Raw genomic sequence first — 12,855 nt, forward strand, 5'->3', positions numbered from 1 at the left:
TTGAGTAATGGGTAGCCTTTAGAGTTAGTTACAGGAATGGTTGGGTTCACCCTTGGAGAGAGTCAACAGGAGGGAAAAAGGCCTGTACTAAGATGCAGGATGGGGTTTTCTCTCTCCCCTTCCCAAAAGATCAGTGTGGGGACTCCGGGAAAGTCAGGCTGTGACACGGCAGGCTCCATTCCATTCAAAACCCTATTTGCTCCCTCAGCCTTCCTCCTCTCCCCACTGGATGACAGAAGCCTGGGATTTCTATCAGGTAGGAAGGTTTTAGTCGCTTCTCCCTCTTCCGTGCTGGCCAGAGGACTGCCGAGCTCCACACTCATCCATGAGACTATGAAATGGCTGCGTGACACAGGAAAATCTTTCATAGCTATATTTATAAACCCCTACATTTTCATTTTCAACATTCATTATGCTCAAAAGCCCTCACCCTATCCCTGATGCCCTTCACATCCTCATCCCATTCTTGGCTTAAGCGCACCCCTGAGCTTCCCTCACGGGTAAGAATGAAGTTCAGGACGGGTTAAAGGCCAGAATGTGTGAATATGCAGACTGCTCACTGCTCGGTAGTAAAGAACCCTTTTTTTTTTCTTTCTTGCTATGCCCATGTCAAAGTGACTGCCTCAAAACCACCACAACAAAATTTCCTACATGGAGCAACGACTCTGTCGGCTGAAATCCCCAGGTCCTGTTACCTCCTCGAATTAGCTGCCTTCTCTCTCCTGCAGCTGACCACGGAACCAGATACACATCAGCCATGTCCCTCCCTAGGCGAAGGCCTTCTCTTCCTGCTGACTTTCCGCTTTCAGCCTAACTGTCCCAACCCAGAAGAGACATCCGCGGCAGTGTGACCCTGAAAGCCCCCAGAGTCACAGCTTGCAGTTTAGCCCCCAGGCATCTCCCAGCCAGCTGCCGGACACACAGGCGCGTCACCGTTTGCCAGGACCAGGGCCCAGCCCAGGGCCCAGCATTTGGACACCCTCTTCCTCTCATGCTGCGCCCCCCATCTACTACGATTTCCACAGCAGGGGAAGGCTCCCTGCTCCAAAAACTCCTCCCTTAACAAGCTTCACTCAGAAAATGAAGCCGCGCTTCCCACAATTAGATAAAAGGCAAAAAGGCAATGATCCTGAAGACGGTAAACAACGTCTTCTCACCTGGAAGCTTGAACGGCCCTTCGCTGAGACGTGATTGTAAACCAACAGGGCAGACGGCCTAAAGAGCCTGGAGGGAGGAGAGAGGGGGCAGTCAGGGGGCTGCCCAAAGACAAACTGCTTCTACCCCCACGAAAGCGACCTCCGGCACCTTGGCTATGTGCCAGGCACTGCACTGTGCTGGCTCTATAGACATCATGGCCTTTCAGACTCACAAGTGACCCAGTGAAGGGGCATTACATTTACCCATTACAGAGACGCCAGCTGAGTTTCAGGTGTTTGCCTGAGACCACACCGCCCACAAAACAGCACGGGTTTCCCGTGGTTTCCCTGATAACCATGGCGGCGCACAGGTGCTAGGAGCCTGGCTCAGGAGGGCAAGTGTGGCTCGTTCCCACCGCCCACTGGACGTGCCCTGGCGGCCATGGCAGCGACGCAACAGTGCGCTGATATATTGGGGGGCAGAAGGACACGCTCCCACAGGGGAGAGGCGAAGGGCCAGCCCCACGTACCTGCGGAGCCCATCTGGGACACAGGTCTCCCCTCCGGAATGCGGAGTGGATCTGTAGAGCCGCAAGGAACCCCGGGAAGTTCCTTGCGCACTGCACTCTGGAACGGGGCGGGGCTTCTCTAAGCCACGCCCACACCCTGTTCCCTGGGCAGGGTGCCCCAGGGTGCCTCAGGGTAGTCTGGGGAATGTATTGTCTTGTGCAGAGAGAAGAGAAGCCTGGGCAACAGCTACGCTAACCACTGCGTCTTTCTTTTCTGGCTCCAGCCTCTTCCCTTTCCCCACGCCGGAATTGTTTTCTTCTCATGCAGAAAAATAAAACTACCCTGCAAGTAGTCTTCCTGGTATTTTTATTTTACACGAACCCCACAGTTTTTAAACTTAAAAGCCAAGCATTTGTTAATTCGGGTTCTTGATTTCACCCAACTTCGGGGTAGGGCTGCCAGAGAAAATCCGAGTCATTTGAATTTCAGGTAAATGACAAATATTTTTTTAGTATACGTCCCCAGAACTGCAGAGGGTGTAAGTATGCTAAAAGTGCTATGTCCTTGATCTGATTCTTCGGATTGAGCTGAGCATCCAGTATATTTATGTGCTAAGTCTGGCCAGCCGCACGCTGGGAACGCAGGGGCCTGTTTTCTGATCTCCTCAAGCAGGGTAGTGTCAAGGGGGGAAATGTGTGTGTCCCTGCGAGATGGGAGACTACGTTAATATTTCACATCATCTTCCCCCACACACAAAAATATGCACACATTTCCTAAATGTTTTTAAAGGAAGCATAATAGGGGCATTTTATCTGCACAATTCGTGGAGTTGGATACTGTCAGGAATTGATTTGGAACAAATGAAACTGTCATATATTGTGTAAGGTGGGAAGCACACATTTCTGTAAGAACGGTTACTACAAGCCTCTCTCTCGTAACTGTGTTTCAGTCACTGACATTCAGACCATGTAGACACCAGGGAATTCAACCAAAGAAAATTCAGCAAAGCTCCAGTGGTCCCTCGTCACACACAGACACGCTGGCGCTTGTTCAAGCAAGCAGAATGGCGCAGTGCTCTGAAGGGAGGTACCCCCTCTTTGTGTGAACCTGGACAAGTTACTTCACGCCTCTACACCTCAGTGAAGGATCTGGCACGAAAATAAACACACCGTGATATGAACTCTTTTGGTCATAATTGGTGACTGAACTGAGTGGCGGATGTGACAGTTTCTAAGCAGTTTAGATCTACAGGGACAGGTCTGGCCTCTGCAGCACACCGACTAGATCCACTGAGACAAAGGAATCGGCTACTCCCCCTTCTGAGACAGACATGCCTGAGTGAGAACATGGGACCGCAGAGGAGCATTTCCAACAGGTTATTCATAAAAGCAAAAGGGCCATGTTTGGGAACGACTGCGCCTTGCCTCATGTATGTCGTTAGCCCCGTTCTAGAGACGTTTCTGCCCTAGACTCAGGAGGGCACCCAGGCAGAAGAGCAGGGCCCACTGCAAACAAGGAGATCTAAACTGTGTGACAGCTTTTCCCAAAGATGCACCAGAGCCAGCCTTACCCAAACGTCTGGGACCTCCCGCCTCTCCCATCCCTTCCCTAAGCATCTTCCCTGCCCCCGAGCTGATTAATATTCCTTCCATTTTGCACTTCTCCCTCGGGATCGAAGTTGCCATAGTCACAGCAGCTGCCTCCCGCGTGATAATACTGTGACCGCTCCCGTGCTGACCTGGACCTCCAAACCCATTTTCATTCTCTTTATCCTTTCTTTTTAAGTGTGTGTTTGTGTGTGTGTGTGTGTGTGTGTGCGCGCACGCGCATGCACATGCACACCCAAGTACAAGAATCTAAGACGGAAAGTAACTTTAGCCTTGAGAGAAACGTTGATTTTTCTTAGAACTAATGGGCTCTTTTTCTCCTGTCTCACCAACACAATCAGGGCCCATTCTAAGTTTGCCTCTATTGTGCTCAAAGAGAGATTCACCCAGGAAAGAGCCTTTAGGCCTGATTCAAGGTCCCCCGGACAGTAAAGGACAATAATAGGACATTTTTTAAAATCTGTCATCAACTAGGGCCTCTCTGGCGCCCACTTTCCTGCACAGTGTCCAGGTGGGGGTTCCCACGTGGCCCCCTCTGCCCACGTTCTACCCCAACAAAGAAGAAAATAGACAAAGATCCTCTGAAGGACTGACTCTTCTTTTTTTTTTTTTTAAGACTTTATTTATTTATTTGTCAGAGAGAGAGAGAGAACACAGGCAGACAGAGTGGCAAGGAGAGGCAGAGGGAGAAGCAGTCTTCCTGCAAGGAGCCCGATGTGGGACTCAATCCCAGGACGCTGGGATCATGACCCGAGCTGAAGGCAGCCACTTAACCTACTGAGCCACCCAGGTGTCCCTGGACTGACTCTTCTAAGAAGGGTCAGAGATATCCCCTTGCATTCTATCGTCCCTAGAGCCGCAGGTCCTCTAAGGTGGGCATCACACACCAAGATCACATCACGCACATGTTTAAACGAGCCTCCCGCAGGACCAGCATATCTTTAGATGTGTTACAGTGACCCAAACAAGCAACAAACAAAGTTCCAAAGTCTCTCGCGTGCACCCTACATTTGTCTAGGAATTGTAGGCGGATACAAGGAGCAGGTCAGCCTCCGCCTTCAAAGAGCTGATAACACTAGACAGTCCCCAGTGGGCCTCCGGGTGGGTAAGTTTATCTAGTTTGTGGGGAAGAGGGATTTCCCACCATGTCGGCTTCACCATGGTGGCCACCCTGTGACCCAGCAGACTGCAGCCTGTGTCAGCTGGAGGGGAAGGACCTCAGTCAGAGAAGGCTCTCCACAGTTGAGTATTTAACCTTGGGAATCTCAGGGGACCGGCACCCCTGATTCGCCACTTGTAGTCCTGATTTCCACGCCACCTCTGAGAGGCATAAATTCCTCCAGGTCTCCTTTTCTCAGTTCCTCAGTTTCTCTTCATCCCTGTTCCTGGAGAGCTGGGCCTCCTATTCGGGTGCAGAGGACAGGAATGCGGCAAAGAAAGGAGGACAGCTGACTCCGGGTCCTGCTTTGTTTGTAACCAAGACTCCTGGCTTAACCATTGCTCTCGGGACTGGGGAGAAAAGGGAAGGAATAAACGTAAGGAGTCACGACGTCAGGCATCTGACCCCAACTCCCTCTTCCTTCCTGCTCAGAGCTATAGAAAGAGTCAAGGTCAAAAGCAAAACCAGGTTGGAAGGGCGAGCAGAAGAAAACATCAGGCAAAAACCAGAAACAGTTAACCCTCCTTCAGCAAATGTTAAATACACTTATTATAGCAATAAATAACAACGCGGACGGAGTGTACATGGTATAAACACCTTTAATACAATTCTAATTTTGTCTTTGCTTCAAGAGCCACCGATTGTTATGGCAACAAAACAGAAAAACAGATCACGGTATTAATTTCATATCTGGGCTTCATTTGCTCCACATTTGCAACACAACACACGCATAACAAAGAGGCCGGGCCCAGCCAAAGCAGGGAAAACACTCCTGCCACACAAGGGCACGACAGAGCACCCTCTCGGCCTTGAGTTCTGTTCAGCAAAAAATAAATAATAATTGTCTACCAGGAATAGACGTTTGGCGGCCCACACAATTCACCATTTGGTTGCTAACACTTGAGCGACGTATGGTTCTGTCCTTGCCAGCCCGATGATACGAGGCACAATGGGAACAGGCAGCCGAGCCTCTCCCCCAGAAAGTTGTCCGCAAGTTTTTTAACTGAGGAACCTTAAACTTGGCTGACCTGGCTCCTGGCTCCCATGTGCCTGGGCCCCCATTGCAGCCCCCAACCCCCACCCAGCTCACTTTTTTGTACTTCACGCCCAGAGTGATCTTTTCAGAACAAAAATCGGTAGAATCTTCCTTGGATAGAAACTTGACAAGATCTAGCAAAGCGGAACATTCTCAGGTCCTGTGACCCAGGCACGCCCTTCTTGACTATGGAACTTTTGCTCGTGTCTCCAACGAGGTACGTCTGAAACTCATCCTTCCCATATTGTTTACAGCAGAAAAAAATTTAGAAGCCATCTACTTTTCTATCAACAAGAGAAAAGATGGATTATGAGTATTAGAAGTTCTACTTTGTGTATCTTACCATAATTTTTTTACAGTAAATAAATTGAAAGGACAACCCAGGAGTCCCTGTGGTGCTGGGACTGTTCTGCATCTTGACTTCATCAGTGTCAGAATTCTGGGTGTGACCTTGTGCCATAATTTTGTACAATTTAGGAAAATAATCCATGAAGAGGAATAAGTCCGGGAACAGGGGTGAGTGGGGGCAATTAGATCAATCAGAACACAGGGACATCGAGCAGCCTTCCATGTTATACATTCTTGACTTGACGCCTGGCACTTCCTGTTCAGTGATTACTGGATCCTTGGGGTGGTGGTCCCCTACAGATGTCTGGGTCCTAATCCCTGGAAACTGCCAATATGATATATCACATAGCAAAGGGGAATTAAGGTTGCAAACGGAATTAAGGTTGATCATCAACTGACCTTACTTACATAAGGAGATAACCTTGAATTATTTGGGCAGGCCCTGTGAAGTCACGGGGTCCTTAAATGTGGAAGAGGAAGGCAGAGAAGTCAGTGTCAGAGATGTGCAATGTGAGACCGACCGCCATTGCTGGTTCTGAGGATGGAAGGCGGCCATAAGCCAGGGAACGTGCACCTTCTAGAAATTAGGGAAGGCAAGAAAAAGATCCTCCCCAAGAACCTTCACAAAGGAATACAACTCTGCCAACAGAGTTTAGCCCAGTGAGCCCTATTTTGGGCTTTTTACCTCAAAACTTAATGTTAACAGTTTCGTGTTCTTTAAGCCACTGAATTCGTGGTAATTTATTACAGCAACAATAGGAAACTAGTAGAATCTTTAATGGGTAGTAGGGCCACTGGTTTGGGAAGGAGCTGGGCCAAGTCCCTGTCAAGTCCCAAGTCTCTCACTGAGGAAGGGAAGGCCAGATGGGTCATAAGGAAATTAACGCAAAACTAGAACTAAAAAACAAATCAGAGAGTAAGCCTATCCCCACCCCACTATCAACATCAGACAACAGGAAGCAGTAGAAACCTCCCTTACAGGGAAACATAGCAACTGGACACCAGGAATGTTGGGCAAACTATTGTCTTCTCTGGCCTCACATACTGAACGACTCCACCCACGGCCCAAGATAGACAGGCCTGAGGCCCTCCCTCTTCGTGGGTTGCCTCAGTAGGGCCTCACTTTGGGAAAAGAGATCTGACCATCCCAAGAATTCCCTGAAGATGGAAGTCCAAGCTATTTCTTTCACAACAAAGATAGCATTTGGTATCGCCATGTATTTTCGCATTGTGTGCCCAGGTAGCATTCAGTGAAGGCCTGCTGGTTGGATAGATCTTAGTGTGCTTGTCGTAGAGGGAGAGAACACCAATTTCCCATCTCTACACATTTCTTTAGGACCCACCATGGTATATATCCCATATTCATGCCCAGATTGGATCTAGAGGCCGTCCATGTCTGGGGAAAGGGGACAGAAGTGGGAAACCAACACTTAGAATATGGTAAATCCATAGATCACAGAGTTTTGAAAGGTCTGGACTCAGTCTCAAAGTGGTTGGCTCCAAAACTAGGAGATCAGAGATTAGCGTTCTGGGTGTAGGTCAAAGAAGCTTGGGTGATCTGTTCCTCCGAACGTCCTAGTTTATGAGAACCATCATAAATGCTGGAACAAGAGAACAAAAACCAGGAGTGGATGAGAAAGAAGAAACAAAGGCAAAGACAAATGAGTAGAGATAAAATATCAGCGGAAATGAGATGAGAACCCCAAATTCAATTCTACACACTCTGAGCTATGGAGAAGCCAATGGGAGAAGGGACACTTACCCAGATCAAATCAGCCACTCAGTAAAAAATAATTAGACACTATTCAAGGATAAAACAAAGAAATCCTCACAAGAGAAAAACCTACCGATCAATGTCCTCAAAAGCTTCCTTCTAGGACACAGTAATGAGCTCCTTTGGACTTAGTATAAGCTGGTGGCTTCACACCAATATGAAATTTGGCCACTCAAGAGCCACAATGCACTGGCCTTCTGGTATGCAGTTTCTAGTGGCTCTGGCTAAATTCTAAGAACTATTTTAGCTCATTTAGATGTATGGAAAGACCATGGATCCATCAGTGATCGTTATTGAATATTGTTTCCAACTAGCTTCAAGACACCACATAAAAATTTTTCTGACAACTTTTCTTTTTACATTCATCCCAAATAGTAAAAAAAGAAAAAAAAATAGTAAAGAAAGAAAAAAGAAAAAGAGAGAAAAAACCAGAAGTACAGACTTCATCTTCAGTGAAATGAAAGGATTTTTGTAGCAGAATGACACAAAGCAAAGGCAAAAAAAAAAAGCAGATGGAAATGACCGAGCTGGGAGCTTGAAGGTCACACCTAAGGGCTCACGGAAAAGAGCTGGATTAAGAAGAAAGATTTACCATGAAGCCCAGAAAGCCCCCAGGTGCAGTGAAAGGCAGGGAAAAGTGAAAAAGTGAAAGCAAGAAGTGTGTTTGGAAGTCTGTAGGAGGAGAACTTAGACTCCCAGGCCCTAAGTCCACCCATTTTGGTAACAAATGCTCCCCACCCCCAAGGACCTTGAACCAGAGAGGGGAAGCCCGGCTGCTGGGCCTTTTGGAGGGGGTGGTGGAGGGCCCAGCTCCAGACACAGGGAGGTGAATAAAGCTTGTGTACTGGCAGGGGAGACAACCTACCCTCGGTTCCTTCCTGGCTCTAGAACTCCAGAAAATAGGGGGAAATTCCATGGGAGGGAATAGAAGATCCTTCTCTTGAGAAGTAACAGGTACACCTTGGAGAAAAGAAAGACCCACAGATAATGACACATGGGGGGCTCCAAGGAGAAAGCCCACTGGCCACGGATCCCACCCCCAGTACAGCTCCCAAGGCAGGCAGCCCCACAGGGGCCCACAGAGTGCCAAGCAATGGCTTGTACTGCAGTCACTCTTAAATATGAATGGACGGCAAGGGGCTCCCGGGCTTTGGAGGAACATCTTCAACATGACAGCAAGGTAGCCAAACAAACAGAATTTGGGGAAAATAGAAATTTCAAGGCATAGAATAAAACTTAGGGGAGAAAACTGCCTATAAATAAAATCTGCAAGTGGATAGGAAAAATCTAAACAGACGACAGAATAACGCAGTTATTAACTCCAGGAAAAATAAAAGTTGAACGACAAATAAAATATTGTCACGGTACATTACTTGACTCAGCAATGAACAATATTCACAGAGTCACCCCAGAAAATATGGAAGAAAGAGCTAATAAAACATGTGATATAACCAGAGTGGGAGGATAGGAAACGAGACAGGCGTAAGGAAGTAAAATTCCTCGTCTTCCATGAAGCTGATGAATCAGGATACAGAATATTTATATTATTTAGGAATGTGGCATTAAATACTAACAGAAATAATAAAGACAATGGAGGTGCCTGGGTGGCTCAGTGGGTTAAAGCCTCTGTGTTCAACTCAGGTCATGATCTCAGGGTCCTGGGATCGAGCCCCATATCAGGCTCTCTGCTCAGTGGGGAGCCTGCTTCCTCCTCTGTCCGCCTGCCTCTCTGCCTGCTTGTGATCTCTGTCTGTCAAATAAATAAATCAAATCTTTAAAAAATAATAATAATAAAGACGAAAAGTATTCTTTAAGGAAGAAGATAAAATGGCAATAGGAACCAGAGGACTCCTTTTTCTGATTTAAATTTTTAGTTTTCATTTAACTTGTTTGACAATGTGCATGCTTTCCTCAGATAAAATAAAAATTGATTTAAGAAACCTAATGTGTCTCTCAGCCACATGTGCAAGGTGTTAAGTGATGGTCAATTTACAATCGTGTCACCCAGGATTCAGCCCTTTGACCCAGCCAGCGCGGTAGGGACATGGAGTTGCCACAATCCACTGAGCTGGGGAATGGAGGGCACGTCTTGTAGCACTAACTGGAGGCTCCATGAAGGTGGGGATCACGCCAGTTATGTCCCCTTAGCACGACCGCCGCACCTGCCGCAGTAAATAATCATAGCGAACGTTGTTGTTATTTGCCACTTGCTATGTACCAAGCATTTTCTACATAGCAAAGCCGTTTAATCCTGCCAACAGTCCACTGTGAGCCCCCATTCTGTAGCTGAGACAACTGAGGGACACAGAAGGCAACTAATTCATGCAACATTCCCACCTAGTTAAGTGGTGAAGCCGGGATTTGATTGCAATCTGACACCCTCCCTCTCGATGACTGTGTGCTCAGTAAATACTTATGGAAGGACGACGGTGTGGCTGAAGGCAGGAGGGAAGAACAATTAACAGGAAGGGGAAAAAAAAAAAAAGGAAAAGAAAGGCCAACTCTCCATAGAAAATAATTTGGAATCTGATGCAATGCAAAAAAAAAAAAAAAATCTCCAAAATTCCACCCCAGAGAGCAGGGGTGTAGTCACTGTAGCCTGGAAAAAGTTGGAGGCACATCTCTGCAAAAGATGCTTCCCGAGGATCAAAACCCAACACCTGTAGACTGGCTAGCTTTGGGCAATGCTGCTTCCTGGCGTCTTCTCCAAAATCACCTCACTGCAAAATGTAGCTGAATTAATGACCAACACAGCTCACGCCATGAGGGGGAGGATGGTAGGACCGTGGGCACCTGACCTCATGGGACTTATCATCTAGACCCCAAGACAACGTCTGCGAGCGTAATCCCAGACTTCACTTTCAAAAATAGTAATCAGGGGTGCATGGGTGGCTCAGTGGGTTAAGCCTCTGCCTTCAGCTCAGGTCGTGATCTCAGGGCCCTGGGATCGAGCCCCGCATCGGTCTCTCTGCTTGGTGGGGAGCCTGCTTCCTCCTCTCTCTCTGCCTGCCTCTCTGCCTACTTGTGGTCTTTGTCTGTCAAATAAATAAATAAAATCTTTAAAAAAAAATGTGAAGATCACATTTACATTTTAAAAAAATAGTAATCAACACGCAGGTGATAAAACAGGAATTCTTGGCTCCACTCCACCTGCCATCCTGGACCTTGGCAACCCCAGCCTGAGAACCTCTCTCACGCACTCCTGAGCACCGTCCTCAGCCACTACGGGCTGGCCATGGTCCACCTCTCCCACTCACCTCCAGTGACCACCAGGTCAGCTGCTCACTAACTCCCCCGTGTCATTCTGCTGGCGTGGGAACCACAGGGTCCGAGCAAGTTCTCGTCTCTCCTCCGTCTGCCCCCCACTGCCCCTCCCAGGCAGGCCCTCCAGCATCCATCCACACAGGGACAGGGGGCTGAGCACCCCAGGGGAACACTTTGGCTCCTGTGCCCCTCAGATACACAGCAAAACTCTTTTTCGCTGCTTTCTACTTGCAGCCGTCGCTTTCCAGAATGTGGGCACAAATCCGCAAGGCCTTGTTGGAGAATAGATCCCACCTGGCTGCGAATGGCAGGCTGTCACCCTGTTGAGCCCGGGGGCATGACCTGCTCTTATTTGCTGATTTTTTTTCTCCTTAGTTCCTTGGGCCAACAGAGCCCTGGAAAGAATCCTGGGAGAGATGGGGAAAGGAGGACCTTGAAAACAAAAACACATAGACTCTCCTTTGGGGAAAAGACGACTCTCACCCGCGGAATTGGCCAGGGGCTCCGCTGAGAAGACGTGAGCGTAACTGAGCCACAGAGGAGGATGGGATCTGGAGAAAAGTGGCGTGGAACCTTCCAGGAGAGCGGGCTCCAAGGCAGGGGTGTAATACAGCATGCAGTACTGGGTATGAAACTGGGTGTGCTGAGGGACAGAGGGACAGGGAGGAGAGCACGAGATGAGGCTCCAGATCTTAGAACTGAAGTTCTTTTTCTCTTTTTTCAAAAAAAGATTTGAGATTTATTTGAGAATAAATGTGAAAGACAGAGCCCGAGCTGAGGGGGCAGGGCAGAGAGGGGGCTGGGAACCTGATGTGGGACTCGATCCCAGGACTCTGGGATCGTGACCTGAGCTGAAGGCTGACGCTTAACCCACTGAAGCACCCAGGCACCCCTGGGTAAGTAAGTTCTAAGTCTCACTAAAATGAACAGAGTTAAGTGCTTTGGGAGGCCATCCTCTCGAGGTCTAGGACTCTAGAATTTCAAACCCCTCAATCAGTCCCCCACCACAGAGACAGACGGCTGTGTAGACTGGAAGGCCCCTGGGACTACCACAGTGACAGCATGACCTCTGGGCTTCTGCCCTCTAGAGACCTAGAAATGGAGTTCTGACACCCCAAGCAAATAAGCACTTGGGTTAAAGAGCTCATTTTTGACACCTGAATCCAGCCAAAATGCCCTGCCCGCTTCGGGTCGGGGGCTCTCCTCAGCCTGAGCGCACCTGGCCCAGGCCGTGTGCTATACCTGTGGTCGGAGGAAAATCCCCCTTGGACCCCAGTCCTACCTCCTGTGCACCGACCTAGGAGTCTGGATGGAGACATCCCCATCACTTCTCCACAGCGCCAAGGAGTGAACGGTGCTAGGGCACCGGCCTGCTTCCGACCTCCCGGGCTCTTCCCAGTGCGGGTCCGCTGCACGCCATTAGCAAGCGAAATGGATGTGACCGGTGAGTTTCACAGCTGCTCGGAAGGATAATCGCTCTAATCTAAACCATAATGGGTGTGATGGAGAGTGTTCGACAGTGGCCACCCCGCGTGCCTGAGGACGTCCACAAGCATCTTGTGGCCTTGTCCCTGGCTGGGCAAGCGAGGGCTCGGGGTGGCCAGGGCACTGCAGGGTCGGGTCCAGGAGGAAGGATCCACGGGCCGGCGGATGCAGGGAGCTGACCAAGTCCTTCAGGGGCATTATGCCAAGTGAGCACAGATTAATAACCGTGCAGATCACGTCGGGGAGAGGTGTGGGGCAGACAGTTTCCCATCGAGGACGGTGGGGAGCCTGTGGGAGAAGCACAGGTCTTGCTCGTTGTGGTCCCTGCAGCCCTGTCCCGCTGGCTTTCCTGCCTCTTAGGGCCAGCACACACTGGCGTTGGCATCTCCACCCACTCCCTGCCTACTGTGTGCCCAGCCTGGTGTCTTCGCTTGCTGGACGGGGCTGGGGGTGGTGGACAGCTCGGAGCCCACGGGGGAGCCCAGAAGGCCGCAGAGGAATCCTGCCTCTCCACCTTCCACTGGGGGAGGTGTTCA

General features: G+C 49.2%; 1 long non-coding RNA gene across 1 annotated transcript in view; it reads right to left on the reverse strand.

Moving 5' to 3' along the window:
* Positions 1 to 4,988: 4,988 nt before the first annotated feature.
* Positions 4,989 to 12,855, reverse strand: part of LOC125107867 (uncharacterized) — a 56,699-nt gene continuing 48,832 nt past the window's right edge. The window contains exon 5 of the long non-coding RNA XR_007129678.1: positions 4,989 to 5,732. This is a non-coding gene — a long non-coding RNA (uncharacterized LOC125107867). The remainder of the gene's footprint in view (positions 5,733 to 12,855) is intronic.

This window comes from Lutra lutra, chromosome 8, assembly GCF_902655055.1.
Source record: "Lutra lutra chromosome 8, mLutLut1.2, whole genome shotgun sequence".
Lineage (NCBI taxonomy): Eukaryota > Metazoa > Chordata > Mammalia > Carnivora > Mustelidae > Lutra > Lutra lutra.